Source organism: Tasmannia lanceolata, unplaced genomic scaffold (genome assembly GCF_043159265.1).
Source record: "Tasmannia lanceolata isolate RefF3 unplaced genomic scaffold, GAP_Taslan_0.1 ptg000550l, whole genome shotgun sequence".
NCBI lineage: Eukaryota > Viridiplantae > Streptophyta > Magnoliopsida > Canellales > Winteraceae > Tasmannia > Tasmannia lanceolata.
Window position 1 is genome coordinate 19,576 of NW_027519222.1, and position 16,391 is coordinate 35,966.

Genomic DNA, 16,391 nt, shown 5'->3' on the forward strand with positions numbered 1-16,391 from the left:
ATTGGGCGCTTAAGCTCACCAACACTTTCCTCATATATATATATATACATATATATATATATATACATATATATATATATACATATGAGGAAAGTGAAGCTACACCGCCGGTGTAGCTAACTTAGCTACACCGCCGGCTTAAAATACAATGGGCCCACATTGTTTTGGTGATCCAAACCATTCATTTGATTGGCCCTCACATAGATGCCAACCCATGAACCTATAATTTTGAAAATTACAATAAAATTAGAGAGAAGGGGGGGGGGGGGCCTGGTTTGGATCGGGTCAAGTTGCCCAAGGCCTCATCGCTAACCAAAACCAAAATTAAATAGGAATGACTTTTCCCAATCCTAACCCAACCCAGCTCGAGAAAATGCCAACCCAACCTGAGCTGAAATTCCAACAAATTGCGCCCGTCCCAAGATCAGTGGCCAAAGATGATCTTATCAAGGTGTTCCCAACAGCATTCGACGAGAATTATGATTTTCATTCGGATCAATGGATCATTAATGGATCCTATCTCATAAACAAAGTATAAGCACTGTACACAATTTAGGAAGGAACCTAATGTAGACACCCCATTTTGACCGAACCCTTTTACCCAAAATCGAATAAATTCCTGAAATCGATTGAATGCCTGAAACCGAATAAAGCACGGATTTGAATTTTTAATAAAAGTTTGGAAGCCTAATCCCAAAATTCCCAAAAGATGGTTAATATTCCTGGGAATATGCTCGCAAATTTTCAAGTGAATCGGACAAGCAATGGAGATTAAGATGGGTCGAGCTAGTACAATTATCAAAATTTGGTGTGTGGACATCATTTTCCTTGTTCGAGGCTAAAAGAGGGAATCTGCTGTCTTTACGAGGGCGATTTTGTAATTCTTGTTTAGCTTTTGTTGAAAGCAATCTTTAGTGGCCCTTGGATCAAATCAAAGGGGTCATGGAGAGGGAAGAGAAAAATGTGCCCATTTTTGTTTTACCCGAACCACCCCCTATAGGGTTAAAAAGAGTGGTCATAATACACTAGTAGGCGGTTGTCCAAGCGAGTGAAGGGGGATGAATTTACCATTTTCTCATATGAAAAGGGGAGTGAATTATATGAAAGAAGAGCTGTCCATAGAAATTGAAAGGGTCGGATTTATCATTTTTTTTCCTAGGGCTTGCTTGTACCCAGGCCCCCCATGTAATGTGAAGAGTAACCACAAATGCAATATGTGGCTGTCCAGAAAAGAGAAGGGGGGTGCTAAAATATCATTTCTTTTTCTTTGCCCTCGCTATTGCCCGAGCCACCCCTATAGGATTAAAAGAGTAGTGATAAAATGCATTAAATAGGGTTGTCCAAGTAAGAAATAGGGGGGTGTGGACCCCGATCCGAGATAGGCGACGAGGGAACGGGTCCCTAACACCCTCTGGATCATCCACGTGTGAAGGAGAGCTCTACCAAGGAACTCTCAAAACGGATGCCACCCTCATAGCATAGCACGAGTGGCGATATAAAAAGAAAGAGATAGTCTCGATCCGGAGCCAAGGCTCGAAACCAAGACATACCTGAAATAAACTCAGAGTCGCCATCCATGGATATGCCATGGAACCCTAAAATCAAATCCTCTGTGCAATGGATAACCAGAAATATATATGGGTTCGTGCCTGGTTACGAATGGGGAAGGTCTGAGAGCACCCCCAATTCGTCCGAGTGCAAGCACTTGGTCTCTTATGCCATTTTTAGTAACTCCAAAGAAGTTTGAATAAAAATCATGTGAAATGGGAACAATCCTCAGGACTCGTCTACCTAAGCATGCATTTCCCGAGGATAAAAATAATAAGCACATATAAAATAAAATGAAAGATGTGCCACCTAAGCATAGCTAGGTTATGAGTGACAAGCCTAATGGGCGTCTAAGTTCTGATGTGCAAACACATGTAAGCTATAGCTAAAGGTATGAGATCAGTACAAAGAAAATGAGAAAACATATCAAATCATACAATAACTACACAACAAATCCTAAGACTCTAAATTATTAGCCTGAGTCCTCAGATGGTCTGGTATTCATCCAAAGAAGCCTACGTATCCCCGCCTCCACGAGAATCAAGGCAACGTAGTTCTTCGCGCTTATTCTAAGCTATGATGCCTAAGACACCTAGACCTCTATCCTAGACTCGATCTAAAAGACCGGACCAGTTATTAGAAATTTCTTGTATGATTATTTAAATTCTAGTGAATTGTGGATTTTAGGACGCCCTATATGCCCTAACTAAATGCAGATTAGCCCTAAGCTAATACAGGTGATTCGTACAACCTATGTGTAACTAGGCTGTATTTCCTAAGGAAAACAAATGGTGGACTAACGTATCCTATTCTAGTCATCAGTCGGCGATGTGGATCGCCAACTGACCGGACGGAGGCGCTCCTATAACTCTAGGACAAACCCCTAACTCTAAAACAAGCACACAACAAAACAAAGATCAAAACCTAACTCTAAACTCTCTATCTAGGACAAAGTCTTAACTCTAAAGGAAGAGCTTTTCGAAATCAAATGCTCTTTATTTAAAAAGGTTTAAAACGCTATTTACAAAAGTTTGGCTGGATTTGGGATATAAATCCCAAGCTGCGCTACGTACCTCGGAAGAGGATCAAGCCAACGTAGTTCGAAACGAACTCTCCTAATTACTACTTCTAAAAGACTCCACACTTTAGGATTTTTAAGGTTTTTCAAATGTTTTTGATTTAATTTCTAATGTTTTTGAGTTTTAAAATATTTAATGTTTTTGGATTTAAAAACTTTTTCCAATGTTTTTGAAGTTTTAAAGAGTTTTCACCCTTTCGGTCAAAGACCTAAGGGAATATGCAAAGCAAAACCCTAGAGCCAAACCCTAGGGCAAATAGGGAAAACCCCTAAACAAGGCAAACTAAACTATTGAGGACAACAAAATGATCTATGATCCCAAAAGGCAAAGCCCTAATGAGACTGGGCTAGTCTCCAAAGAAGAAGAAATGACAACAAAACTAAGGAGAAACTCCTTACTAACAGCACCAAAGAAGACAAATGAGCCAAAGGCTCTCTAACACTACAATTTAAAGGAGGAATGAGTCAAAGACTCTCAAATAACACCAACGAAAGAACCAACGGGTCAAAGACTCCCTAGTAATACCAACTAAGAAAACGAAGTGAGTCAAAGACTCTCTAAAAGAAATGGAAATATGAGTCAAAGACTCCAATAACACCAACTAAAGGATAGATGAGTCAAAGACTCTCTAAAAGAGAAGGAAACACGAGTCAAAGACTCCACTAACACCAACTAAAGGATAGATGAGTCAAAGACTCTCTAGAAAAAACCAATAAGAGAAAGATTGAGTCAGAACTCTTTAACAACACCACCTGAAAGACAAATGAGTCAAAGACTCTCCTATAACACCACCGAAAAGGCAAATGAGTCAAAGACTCTCCTATAACACCACCTAAAAGGCAAATGAGTCAAAGACTCTCCTATAACACCACCTAAAAGGCGAATGAGTCAAAGACTCTCTAATAACACTATCTAAAGGATGAATGAGTCAAAGACTCTCTAATCAAGGCTGACTCCTATGCGAATGGACTATCGACTAAGGAGAAGCTTACAAGCAAAAGGAAAAAGAGACCTTGCACATATTTGGCAAAGGTAAAACACCCAGCCGGGCCGGACAGCTACCTAGCCCTAAGGTGCAACAAATGTGCAACCCAATACCCATAAGGGTAGGGGTATGAAGCCAAGCCGAGTAGGGTGTTCTTCCAAAACCAAACGAAGCACAAAGAGGAGAGAGGAGAACTAGCGAGAGAATGAGACCGGGCGGGTCTCCCAAACACACACAAAGATGGGCTCTAAGCAACCTTATCATTGCCCTTGCAAGGGGTAAGCAAGGCTAAGACAACTAATTGACCAAATTGGTCTCTAATTAACAGAGGCACAAATTGAGGTGCAATCTCAGAGAGGATTCTACAAATAAGGCCAAGCATGCCTTCTAAAAGCTACACCATTTATCAAAATCAAAGCAACCTCCCTGAGGTTAAGCTAAAAAAAGAGGCTTGCCTCCGAAGGAGGATTGCCTAACGAGACAGAGTATGTCTCCTAGTACAGGTTCTAGTATCTAAAGAAGTCTAAAAGAAATCTAGAAGACTGTGTTAGTCTAATCAAAATAGAGAAGAAAAAGGCTACCAGGTAATCTCAAATTTCCATTCAATTATTATAAAAACAAATCAAATATTAGCAAAGTATGATTTACATCTAAAGAGTGCACAATCTGTAAGAATAGCAATCATAAAATGATAAACAACATTAATTAGTCCAGACCAGCCGCTGGATAGCCTAATAAAGTAAAAACAATATCAAACACTTCAATGCCAACCACAAACCCCAATACGGGGACTCAGCGAAATCAGATGATGCCAAAGTAATCATCTGATTTCAATATACATATAATATTCCTACAAACCGCCTTGAAATCAGACAGTACTCATGTCGATAATATCGAATAGAGTAGTCATCTGATTTCCTCCTTCAATTAAACAATTTATTGAAATAAAAGAGAGATGAATATAATGAGCTTTCAAGATAATCTCACATGAATAATCCATTCATAACCATCTTCAGAACCTAACTCAAAACTTTACATAAAAGAAGAGTATTAAAAATATCAAAAGATTATGATAATTCCAATTCGTATTAATTGTAGTGCGTAGCAGAAGGCATCAACTTGTGCAGATTCAAGTGTAAAAACAGTGAGCCATAATGTGCAATAGATTTGTGCAGAAAAAAACTGAATATGACTTGTGTATAAAATGAGACAAAATTATGGGGCAAACAATTTGAATTTCTACTACCATATCATAAGAATAACATCATGGAGATTTGTTGTTCCTTACTTCACTGACTAAGGTTATGATAATTTTATAACCAAAAATCCAAAGAACTTTGAGTAAAATCATGTGAAATTATTATTTCCTTACTGAAAGTAAATGGGAGAAGACATGAACTCTTAGGACTCTGAAATTCTACAATTAACCCCTCGACAACTTCTGCTTGAAATAACAATAATATCAAAAGAAATTCACCACCATCTCAGGCATGATAGAATGTAAGCCCTCATATGCTAAAGAAGATTTCTCAATTCTGTATCCTATCAATTCCCATTCATAATTCTCAAGTTAACATAACTGACCCTATCTTATAGTCGTATGAACAGAACAACATATGAAACCCAATGAACCTTTTCTATATCAAATACCTCATAAATTTCTCATGTAAGAATCAAACACAGGACATAAAGAAATGATCTCGCATAGTTCCAGATAATGAAATTGCAGATAATGCTGATAGTGGAGCGTGGAAATTAAAGGGGTTGCAAAATCAGCTCATATAATGGAAATCATATAGGCAATAGATCAATCAGTTAGGACATGCTATCATCTTCATTCAAACATGAACATTAAAGCAACAATTTAATCAGAAAAGAAGATCAAAGTGCTAAGTCAAAAAATTGCAATAGTGAAGAAAAGAAACATGTTACCTTCTTCACTTACCTCCACTTTTCTAGAAACCTTCGAAATTGTAGAGAATCAAATCAAGCTTGATCACATATCTGTGCTCTCCAAAATCTCATCAATTCCAGAGGATTAGCCACCTTCGTGATCGGAAAGTATGAAATTTTCTACCGGATGTGATGGATCGGAGCTCAGATCTAGGGCTTGACGGCAAGCTGATACAAGAATTTCCTTTCTAATTCTTTATAATCTCTCAAGATTATCCCGATGCCTCTGATATGAGCTATTATTGTAAACTCCAATCGTAATAAAACATGGTAAAACTGAAAATGAGACACACTGATCTTTCGAATCTCACAGAATCAAACCAATTTTCTTATGAGATCAAAATAATCTAAACAAATGAAACATGATCAGTGTTAACAGCTGATTTTCCAGAGATTGAGACAGGATGGGATCAGGTTGCAATGGAATTATTTTGGGGGTAGATCTCAAACTCAAAGATGATGCAAATAAAGAATCCAAGGCAAAATTGGGGTTTAGATCTGAAATTAGGGTTCCTAAGAAGGATAAAAAAAACAAGAAAGATCTGTAACTGGAACGAGAGATAAGGAAAAGAATAAACTGGTTAGAGTTCACTGGAATAAATGAAAGTTTTGATCGGAGCCGTGGCGGAATCTGTAAATCTCGCCGGAGCGGACAAGATGAAGATCGGAGGTTGTGGCTCGCCGGAGGAGAGTGAAGAAGAAAGGAAAATCGCCGAGCCTCTCCCTCTCCCTCTGTGATTTCTTTCTCTGCTTCTCTCTGCAAAAAAATGAGGCCTGATGGTTGAGGTAAACCGGTGGCAGAGGAGCTGGACATAGAGGGTTTTGATGAATGGAGGAGATTGCAGAGGCGAGGAGGGAGTGAGAAATTAGGGTAGGGATGGTTGGATTTGGGGATTTCTAACCGGAGAATATGGTAGCCGGATGAGATGATAGACGGAGGTGGGTTTCAATGGAGGTGGTGGCTGTGATGGATGGCGGAAATGGAAGAAGGTGAAGATGGTAGTGGTGGTGGTGATCGGTGGATGGCCGGTCGGAGATGGGTTTGGAGATTTTAAAAGAAAATAATGGGGGTTTCAAGGGAAATGGAGGTTTAGGGAAGATGGGAACATGGTGGCTGAAATGGGGAAGAAGGTGGTGGATGGCGGTTCAAGGTATGGCCGGGTTTAATGGAGGTTGGCCGGCCGGAGTTGATGCCGGAGAAGAAAAACGGCCAAAAATCCTTCCCTTTCTCTCTCTCCTTTCTCCCTCTCTTTTCTCCTCATCCCCTTTAATTTCGAAAAATCTCCAGATCCAGATCTGAGATTTTCTCCCAAAATCTCAGATCCAGATCTGAGATTTTCCCTCAAATCCCCTTCTTCTTCTCCCCTTTCTCTCTGGTTTTTGGTTTTTTTTTTTTTTATGAAAATGAATTTCCCTTTTCTACGAAAAATGATATATTTGCCTCCCTTTTTCCGTGGACAACCCCCTTTAAGATGATTCACCCCCCCTTTCTACATCTTTACTGCGCACATTCTCTCGGCTAGTTGGTTAGGTGAATGAGCTCAGATCTCGACGAAATTTTGTGAGGATCTGGACGAGACCCTAATCTATGCTGGGGTTAAATTTGGGGTACCCACTCACTCATTTGACGAGGTTTTCGCACAATCAACATGAACTTGGGTTTGGTCAAAATAGGGTGTCTACAGGGGGGGTCGAATGACTCATTTCCTCTTTAAAAGAGAAAAACGAGTTAGGGTTTGAGGGAGAGCCTCATTTTCTGAAAAGGGTGATTTCTGCAGCCGCAAGAGAGAAGGGGAGGAGCCGCCACCTCCGTGGCCTCATCCCCATCTTCGCCGATCTTCTTCACCCATCAGCTCTAACACCACCACCACAACCTCAACCTCCATCTCCTTTTTCTTCTTCTTTTATTTTTATTTTTTTTCTCAAAACCCACACTCACCATTATCACCACTTCATCTTCTCCGGCCAGCCCATTCCCGCCGGCAGATCCCACCTCCCACCTCCATCTCCATTAAATCCGACCCACCCCTAGCATCAACCCAAACTCACCTCTGCCATCCCCATCATCTTCTTCATTTGATTAAACCCACTCCAATCAAACCCCCATTTAACCCAAAACCCCTTCTCCATTTCAAAAAATCACAGCAGAGAAGAGAGAAAAACGAGAGAGGGAGAAACACAGAGAGCATAAAGAGAGTGAGAGAGGGAAGGGTTCCCATCTTCGCCGACCATTCGAGCCTCTACCTCCACCTCCGATCGGATTTCTGACCACCAAAGCCTCTCAACCACCACCACCATCTCCCGCCGACACCATCCCAATTACCATTAAAACCCACCTCCAAAACATCCATCTCAGCCGCACCACACCCTTCTTCTCCGGTCGGATTCTCGCCGGAATCCGACCATCTCCTTTAAACTCCGGGGCAAAGGAATCACTTAATCACTATTATCCATTCAGCCTACATTACTCTCCAATAAAAGAAATAAGAGAACCAGAATGTAACTCAACAAGGAAACTGCCAACATACATTGGGGAGGGTCAAATTTAAGAAATCTGCAGATGCTCCAGAATCCAAGAGAACAAGCAAATCGATTATCCATCTAGTAACACCCACAGCATGGGGTCTCCTGTGAAATCAGATGATACTTGTATCATCTGATTTCCTACATCAATTAGGCATACACCACTTCACCCTCCATTCACCACAGAAATTGAAATTCAAATCAAAGTATTTGATATGGATCTAAATCAAAGTGCAAAATGGGCTACCAATGCAGAGATCTAACTCAACAGATATGATCAAGATACAAATCAACATGCCAAAATGGGCCACAAATGTAAGAAATTGATGATTTTGATCCAAATCAAAGTGCAAAAATGAGCTCTCAATATAGAAAAATTAAAGAAAATGAGAGGAAAACAGACATCATAAGGCCAACAGGATTTTAAACCCCAAGCCCATGAAACCTTTTCTGAGATCTGAAATCTGCTGCAGACCTTTAAAACCTCAATTACTCATTGCATCACATAATCGATCGAACTAGATTCTAGCTATGAAATAAGAATAGAGTAAGGGAGTTACCTGAATCGCAAGCAATTATAAATGTTGGATTAAAGCATGCATTCTAATGAAAACTAGAAGAGATGTATTGATAAATTGAGAAAATCAAATCACGCAGATTCTGATCAAAATCTTACTTCACCATCAAAAGAGGAAAAATCAGCAGATTTTCTTGAAGTTTCGTCAAAAACAAAAACAAGGGTGAAAGACATTTAGTAGAAACCTACAGAAATTGAAGAGAAAATCGACGAGAATAGAAAGAGAACCTACTTGCAGAGTTGTAGGGAAATGTGGGGGTGTGAAGGGGTCTCTCTCTCTCTCTCTCTGTTTCTCTTCTCTGATCCCTCTTTGTTTCTAACAAAATGGGTTTCGAAATGAGTTTGATGGTGCGGCCGGCCGGAGTTTAAAGGAGATGGTCGGATTCCGGCGAGAATCCGACCGGAGAAGAAGGGTGTGGTGCTGCTGAGATGGATGTTTTGGAGGTGGGTTTTAATGGTAATTGGGATGGTGTCAGCAGGAGATGGTGGTGGTGGTTGAGAGGCTTTGGTGGTCGGAAATCTGATCGGAGGTGGAGGTAGAGGCTCGAATGGTCGGCGAAGATGGGAACCCTTCCCTCTCTCACTCTTTTTATGCTCTCTGTGTTTCTCCCTCTCTCGTTTTTCTCTCTTCTCTGCTGTGATTTTTCGAAATGGAGAAGGGGTTTTGGGTTAAATGGGGGTTTGATTGGAGTGGGTTTAATCAAATGAAGAAGATGATGGGGATGGCAGAGGTGAGTTTGGGTTGATGCTAGGGGTGGGTCGGATTTAATGGAGATGGAGGTGGGAGGTGGGATCTGCCGGCGGGAATGGGCTGGCCGGAGAAGATGAAGTGGTGATAATGGTGAGTGTGGGTTTTGAGAAAAAAAATAAAAATAAAAGAAGAAGAAAAAGGAGATGGAGGTTGAGGTTGTGGTGGTGGTGTTAGAGCTGATGGGTGAAGAAGATCGGCGAAGATGGGGATGAGGCCGCGGAGGTGGCGGCTCCTTCCCTTCTCTCTTGCGGCTGCAGAAATCACCCTTTTCATAAAATGAGGCTCTCCCTCAAACCCTAACTCGTTTTTCTCTTTTAAAGAGGAAATGAGTCATTCGACCCCCCCTATTTCTTACTTGGACAACCCTATTTAATGCATTTTATCACTACTCTTTTAATCCTATAGGGGTGGCTCAGGCAATAGCGAGGGCAAAGAAAAAGAAATGATATTTTAGCACCCCCCTTCTCTTTTCTGGACAGCCACATATTGCATTTGTGGTTACTCTTCACATTACATGGGGGGCCTGGGTACAAGCAAGCCTTAGGAAAAAAATGATAAATCCGACCCTTTCAATTTCTATGGACAACTCTTCTTTCATATAATTCACTCCCCTTTTCATATGAGAAAATGGTAAATTCACCCCCCTTCACTCGCTTGGACAACCGCCTACTAGTGTATTATGACCACTCTTTTTAACCCTATAGGGGGTGGTTCGGGTAAAACAAAAATGGGCACATTTTTCTCTTCCCTCTCCATGACCCCTTTGATTTGATCCAAGGGCCACTAAAGATTGCCTTCAACAAAAGCCAAACAAGAATTACAAAATCGCCCTCGTAAAGACAGTAGATTCCCCCCTTTTAGCCTCGAACAAGGAAAATGATGTCCACACACCAAATTTTGATAATTGTACTAGCTCGACCCATCTTAATCTCCATTGCTTGTCCGATTCACTTGAAAATTTGTGAGCATATTCCCAGGAATATTAACCATCTTTTGGGAATTTTGGGATTAGGCTTCCAAACTTTTATTGAAAATTCAAATCCGGGCTTTATTCGGTTTTGGGCATTCAATCGATTTCAGGAATTTATTCGATTTTGGGTAAAAGGGTTCGGTCAAAATGGGGTGTCTACACGAACACATCGATGTCTTGAATTCGCAAAGCCAAAGCTGCCTCAAGTCCTGCGATGCATGCTTCATATTCTGCCATATTATTGGTGCATTCGAATTGCAACTTGATGGATATCGGGATGTACTCCTTCTTTGGAGATACCAAAACTGCCCCTATTCCTTAACCATGATTATTGACAGCTCCGTCAAAGTACATAAGCCACTTGGAACTCGGAATCTCTTCTTCAATGTCCATGATCTCTTCATCAGAAAAATCAGCCTTCAGAAAAACATTCTCTTCAACAATAGCATCAGCCAGCTGCTCAGCGATGACCCGTCCTTTAATTGATTTCTAAGTGACATAAGTGATGTCAAACTTAGACAACAATAGCAACCATCTAGCTGTTCTTCCTGTAAGAGCGGGTTTCTCGAATAAATATTTCAGCAGATCCATCCGTGAGAGCAGAAATATTTTATTCGACAACAGGTAATGTCTAAGCCTTTGAGTCGCCCAAACCAATGCTAGACAAGTCTTTTCCAAGACAGTGTACTTGATTTCATACTCCAGCATTTTCTTGTTGATGTAGTAAATGGGCTTTTCTTTCTTAGATCCCGCATCCTGCTGAGCAAGCATACAACCCATTGCTGTATCCGTGATGGACAAATACATCAACAATGGCTGACCAGAAATGACTGGGGATAGGACAGGAGGCAAGGACAAGCACTGCTTGACTTTTTCAAATACTTCCTGACATTCTTCATTCCATTTCTTGGAGGAATTCTTTTTCAATAACTTGAAGATGGGTTCACATGTCATAGTTAAATGAGATATGAATCTCCTCAAGTATTGTACTTTGCCAAGGAATCCACGGATCTGCCTTTCCGTCTTTGGTGGTTGCATTTCTTAGATTGCCTGATCTTCTGAGGGTCCACTTCGATTCCTCTCTCGCTGACCATGAATCCAAGCAACTTTCCTGATGTGACCCCAAATACACATTTATTTGGGTTCAAGCGAAGTTGAAACTTTTGGATTCGCTCGAAGAATTTTCTTAAGGCAACTGTATGCTCTGGCCGAGTCTTGCCTTTGACAATCATGTCATCTGCATAGACCTCGACCTCCTTATGAATCATGTCGTGAAGCAGCGTAGTCGCAGCCCTCTGATAGGTGGCACCAGCATTCTTGAGACCAAATGGCATTACTCTGTAGCAATATGTCCCCTACTGAGTAATAAATGCCATCTTCATCATATCCTCAGGCGCCATTTTGATTTGGTTGTACCCTGAGAATCCATCCATAAAGGATAAGAGTGCATGTCCAGCGGTATTGTCAACCAGGAGATCAATGTTCGGAAGCGGAAAATCATCTTTCGAACTTGCCTTGTTCAAATCTCTGAAATCGACACACATCCTGACTTTTCTGTCCTTTTTGGGCACCGGTACAATATTTGCAAGCCATTCAGAATACCCAACTACTTCAATGAATTTTACTTCCAGTAGCTTCTTAACCTCATCATGAACTTTCAATTCCCATTATGTTTTAAGTTTTCGGAGTTTTTGCTTCTTCGGCTTGATGCCAGGGATTAGAGGTAATTTGTGTTGGACAATGTCCTCACTCAATCCTGGCATGTCATCGTAAGACCAAGCAAAAACCTCCTTAAACTCTTTTAGCAAGGTGATTAATTCTTTGCGCTCCTCAGGAGATAAAATTTTGCCAATCCGTATTTCCCGAATTAAGGTTTCATCACCTATATTTACGGTTTCAATTTCCTCTTCAGGTGGTTTAGCTCGGTGACTCTCCTCTTGTTGAATCATATGTTTGATTTCAAAAGGAGTTTCGCCGGCTTCCTCATTAGAGGGGGAGTCTTGATTGTTATTAGTAGTTACTTGATCAGGTTTAGAAGCAGAAGTAGCAGAAGAGACAAGTACAGGAATATAAGCAAAAGTGTCTTTTATTTCATGGGAATCAATGATTACATCAGATGACTCGCCCACATCAGACGTTACAGACTCTGAAACAGAATGAAAAAATAAGTCGACATCAGTATCGACACAACCAGAAACATGTACAGACAAAGAATCAATGAAGATGTCCTCAGATTCGGACTTGACGCCACCAAGAATAGACTCATCACCCACTCCAGAAGTAGACCCGACCTCTACAGTACCTGCATCAAAAGAAAAGTTATAAATGACAGAGTCTGGGACGGACTCAGAAACTGACACCAATTTTGAAATGACTGACTCTTTTGAAGAGACTGGACTATATTGAAAGAATACTTGGGGTATAACCTGTGAGGTCCAATTATCCAGAGGTTCCTCAGCTGGGGTAATGGAGCTTTTTGGGTTTATGAAGGGTGTGTCTCCTCCAATCATCGCAATGACTGGTGCCTCAACTTGGAACAAGGATTCTAGGAGCTCTGATTCAAATGTCTCAACCCAATCTGAGTCTTGCTTCTCTGATTCAGCTGCCTCTGCAATCTGCTCAAAGAAAAAGTTCTTCGGCAGTTCATCTGCGAAGAAGATTTCAAGACCTGGCAGCTTTTTCCCAGTCTCATCATACCAAGGCTCAGAAAAACCGTAAAACGGACAATCAGCCCCTTCCTTTCTGAACCTGCCATTCATGACCATGCTAAACGGTCCCATCGGAAACTCTAAACCCCGGCGGCGACATGTAGCCCATTTCAACATGTAAGCCTTCATCTCTTGGACTTCATTTCGGGTAGGCTGATACCCTAACCCGAATAATCCATTCATCGCCTTCATTATTGGCCATTCAGTCAGGCCTTGCAGATTTCTTCCCAGGCCGGCTCCTGGGAAATAACCAAACCGTCGCATCATCCTGGCGACACTAACATTGGTGCTTGATAGAAACATGATTTCCTCATTCATGGCTTCCTTTATAGTTATAGTTGAGACCTCCAGTGAAAACCCAGTTAAGCTGACATCCTTAACATTTTCGACAACTGACTCTGCAGTTATCTGCCCAATTTCAGGCTCTGGATCTCCTCGTACTGTAATCACTCTGTTATTCCTGACGAATTTTTATTTCTGGTGCAGCGTTGAAGGAATAACTCCGACCTTATGCAGCCAAGGTCGGCCCAGGAGAAGAAAGAAAGAGGTCTTGATATCAAGTACTTGGAATTCGACTTCAAAAGTCTCTCCCCCAATCTCGACTTCTGTGGCCAACGTCCCAATCACACTCTCCTAGTGCCATCATACGCCAATATACCCTGCTCAGATGGTATGAAATCTTCTGGTCCAAACCCTAGAGTAGTGGCAGTACTTAACGGGCAAACATTCAAAGCTGACCCATTATCTATTAAGACTTCCGGCACTATCTTTTTGTTGCAGATTATGGTGATCCAGAGAGGGCGAACATGGTCTCTTCCTTCTGGAGGCAGGTCCTCATCAGTAAAAGACAGATCCCGGGAAGCTCTTGTCACGGCCACTAAACTGACCAGCTCGTCAGGAGTAATCTCAACTGATACTTGGGACGAATTCAATTCACGGAGTACTACCTGTCTGTGCTTTGGCGATGCCAGCAATAAACCCCATATGGACACATTGGCTTGTGTCTTCTTCAACTGTTTCAGCAAATTGTCCTCCTCATCATCTAAACTCTATTTCTGCTTTTGGTTCTGATGGTCAACTCCTCTTGCAACCTCAGCGGGATTCTCGACTCTGAGCTCGGCCGGTTTAAAGACACGTCCACCACTTGTAACATGGCGGAGCTCATCACATGGGTCATTCATGAGTGACAAATCCTCGTCCTCTAATCTTAGAACATAAGGGACTTCCTCTTTGCTCTCTTCTTCATATTTGAGGACATATGAACATTCAGCAGATTCTACAGATCCTTCAGCTCGAGCAGACAGTACATAAGGCTTTTCATTTTCTGCATCACTGTCTCCCTCCTCCCATCTCAGAACATACGGTTCTTCAGAGATGACAGCACAAATACGAGAATGGTCCAAAATGATTTCCTCTGTAAGGATCGCATAAACATTTGGTGGAGGGGTGGCATGCGTCGGCAAGGGATTTCGAGTAACATTAGGAGCTTCAACAGAAATTTTCTTTGCCTCAATCATGTCTTGGATCTTATGTTTCAAGGCCATACATCTATCAGTCAGATGTCCGACACTCTGATGATATTCACAAAAGTAATCCTTCCTCTAATACCTCGGAAGAGGATTCAGAGCCTCCCTAGGCTCTAGCAGCTCAATCTTCTTGTCTCTCAACAGCTTTTTCAATGCTACTGAAAGAGAATATGGCAAAGGATCGAATCGTCTTGGCTCTTTCCTCTCTGGGCGACCTTCGCTAAAATTTACCCTCCGTGCTGGCGGGACAGTATTCACATTGTGAACTTTCTTAGGTGCCACCATTGGTCTTTTCCCTTCTCTTGAATCAGAAGGAATCCTCGATCTCAGGCCCTTGGACAACGCATCTTCTATTTGAGTTCCTGTCTTGATGAGATGATTGAAATCAAGAAAGTACTGGATGGTCATATGATGATAGTATTGTGGTGACAGATTCTTCACTACGATTTTGATTTGCTCCTCATCTGACAAACGATGAGTCATTTGCACAGCCTTCCTTCTCCATCTGCGGATGAAGGAAGTAAAGGTTTCATTGTGGCCCTGCTTCAATGCTTTCAAATCTCTTTTGGTTACGTCAATCCCCTCCTCCATGGAGAACTGCTCGACGAACCTATTGGCGATGTCTTCTAGGGTTCAGATCTCTTCAGATTTCAGGCTCAGAAACCACTTCTTAGCCACTCTGACCAAAGATCGAGGAAACAAGAGAGCAACCTGCTCTGGAGATAGACCATGCTGCTGCAGAAGCGGAAGCACTGACATCAAATGACTTCTAGGGCACCCTGTCCCGTCATACTTATCCATATCTAGCACTTTGAATCTAGGAGGCAGTGTGACTCCTGGATATATCATAAAATCGGCCATGTTCAGCTTTTTTGGGCCTTGGAATTTTATGTTCTCCATCTCTTGGGTCAGCTTGTCTAGTCTGTCTGTAAATACCTTGCCCTTATCGGCTCTCTCCAGATGAGGGAGGCAATTCTCTTCGGCATACTGACCATCTTCAAAGTCATCCTCATCAGCAGACACTGCCGGTCTGCTCATCATAGGAGGCGGAGGAGGTATGATTGAAGGATGCTGGGGTGCATGCTCCTTAGAAGTAGAACTTCTATCAGTTTTTAGACGGGCTATTTCTTCATTAATGATGCCTAACTGCGCCAGAATAGCCTTCATCATCTCATTGGTGTCCAGGGCATTATGTCCATTTTCCGCCATTGGTTCATGTGCAAATTGGACGGGTGAAGAAATTTCCTGGAGATTAGAGAAAGGTAATGCAGGGGAGGTAAAAGAAATTGGTGAGGAAGAAAAACGACTCAGCCTGGAATCAGCGGACTGACGGGACCAGGTTGATTTTGAAACAAGGGTTTTCTTAGGAGCAATGGCTGTTCAATCAAGAATCCTGAAATAGGAGTATAATCACTAGATTAAAACATTGATAATCGAGATAATATATTGTGGTCAAATAAGAATAAGGTAAAGCAAGAACATATTTCATTGATGATGTCCGAACGAGTTACAAAGATAATAACAAGTAAAATAAAAGATATGATGTCATAACAAATGAAATTCTGGATAAACAGATGTTCATGACAAAAGATAGATGAAAATTCTTAATCATCTCTTTCCTCTAGTCTGGCCCTTTTAGGCAGGCGATTTTTAATTTCCTCAATCAACCACTGATAATAACCCGGGGACACTCCAGCATGTACTCCTCCTCCAGGTGTTGTTGCTCTAATTGTCCCTCTAGGAGTTTTATCTCGTATACTATGCAAAAGAT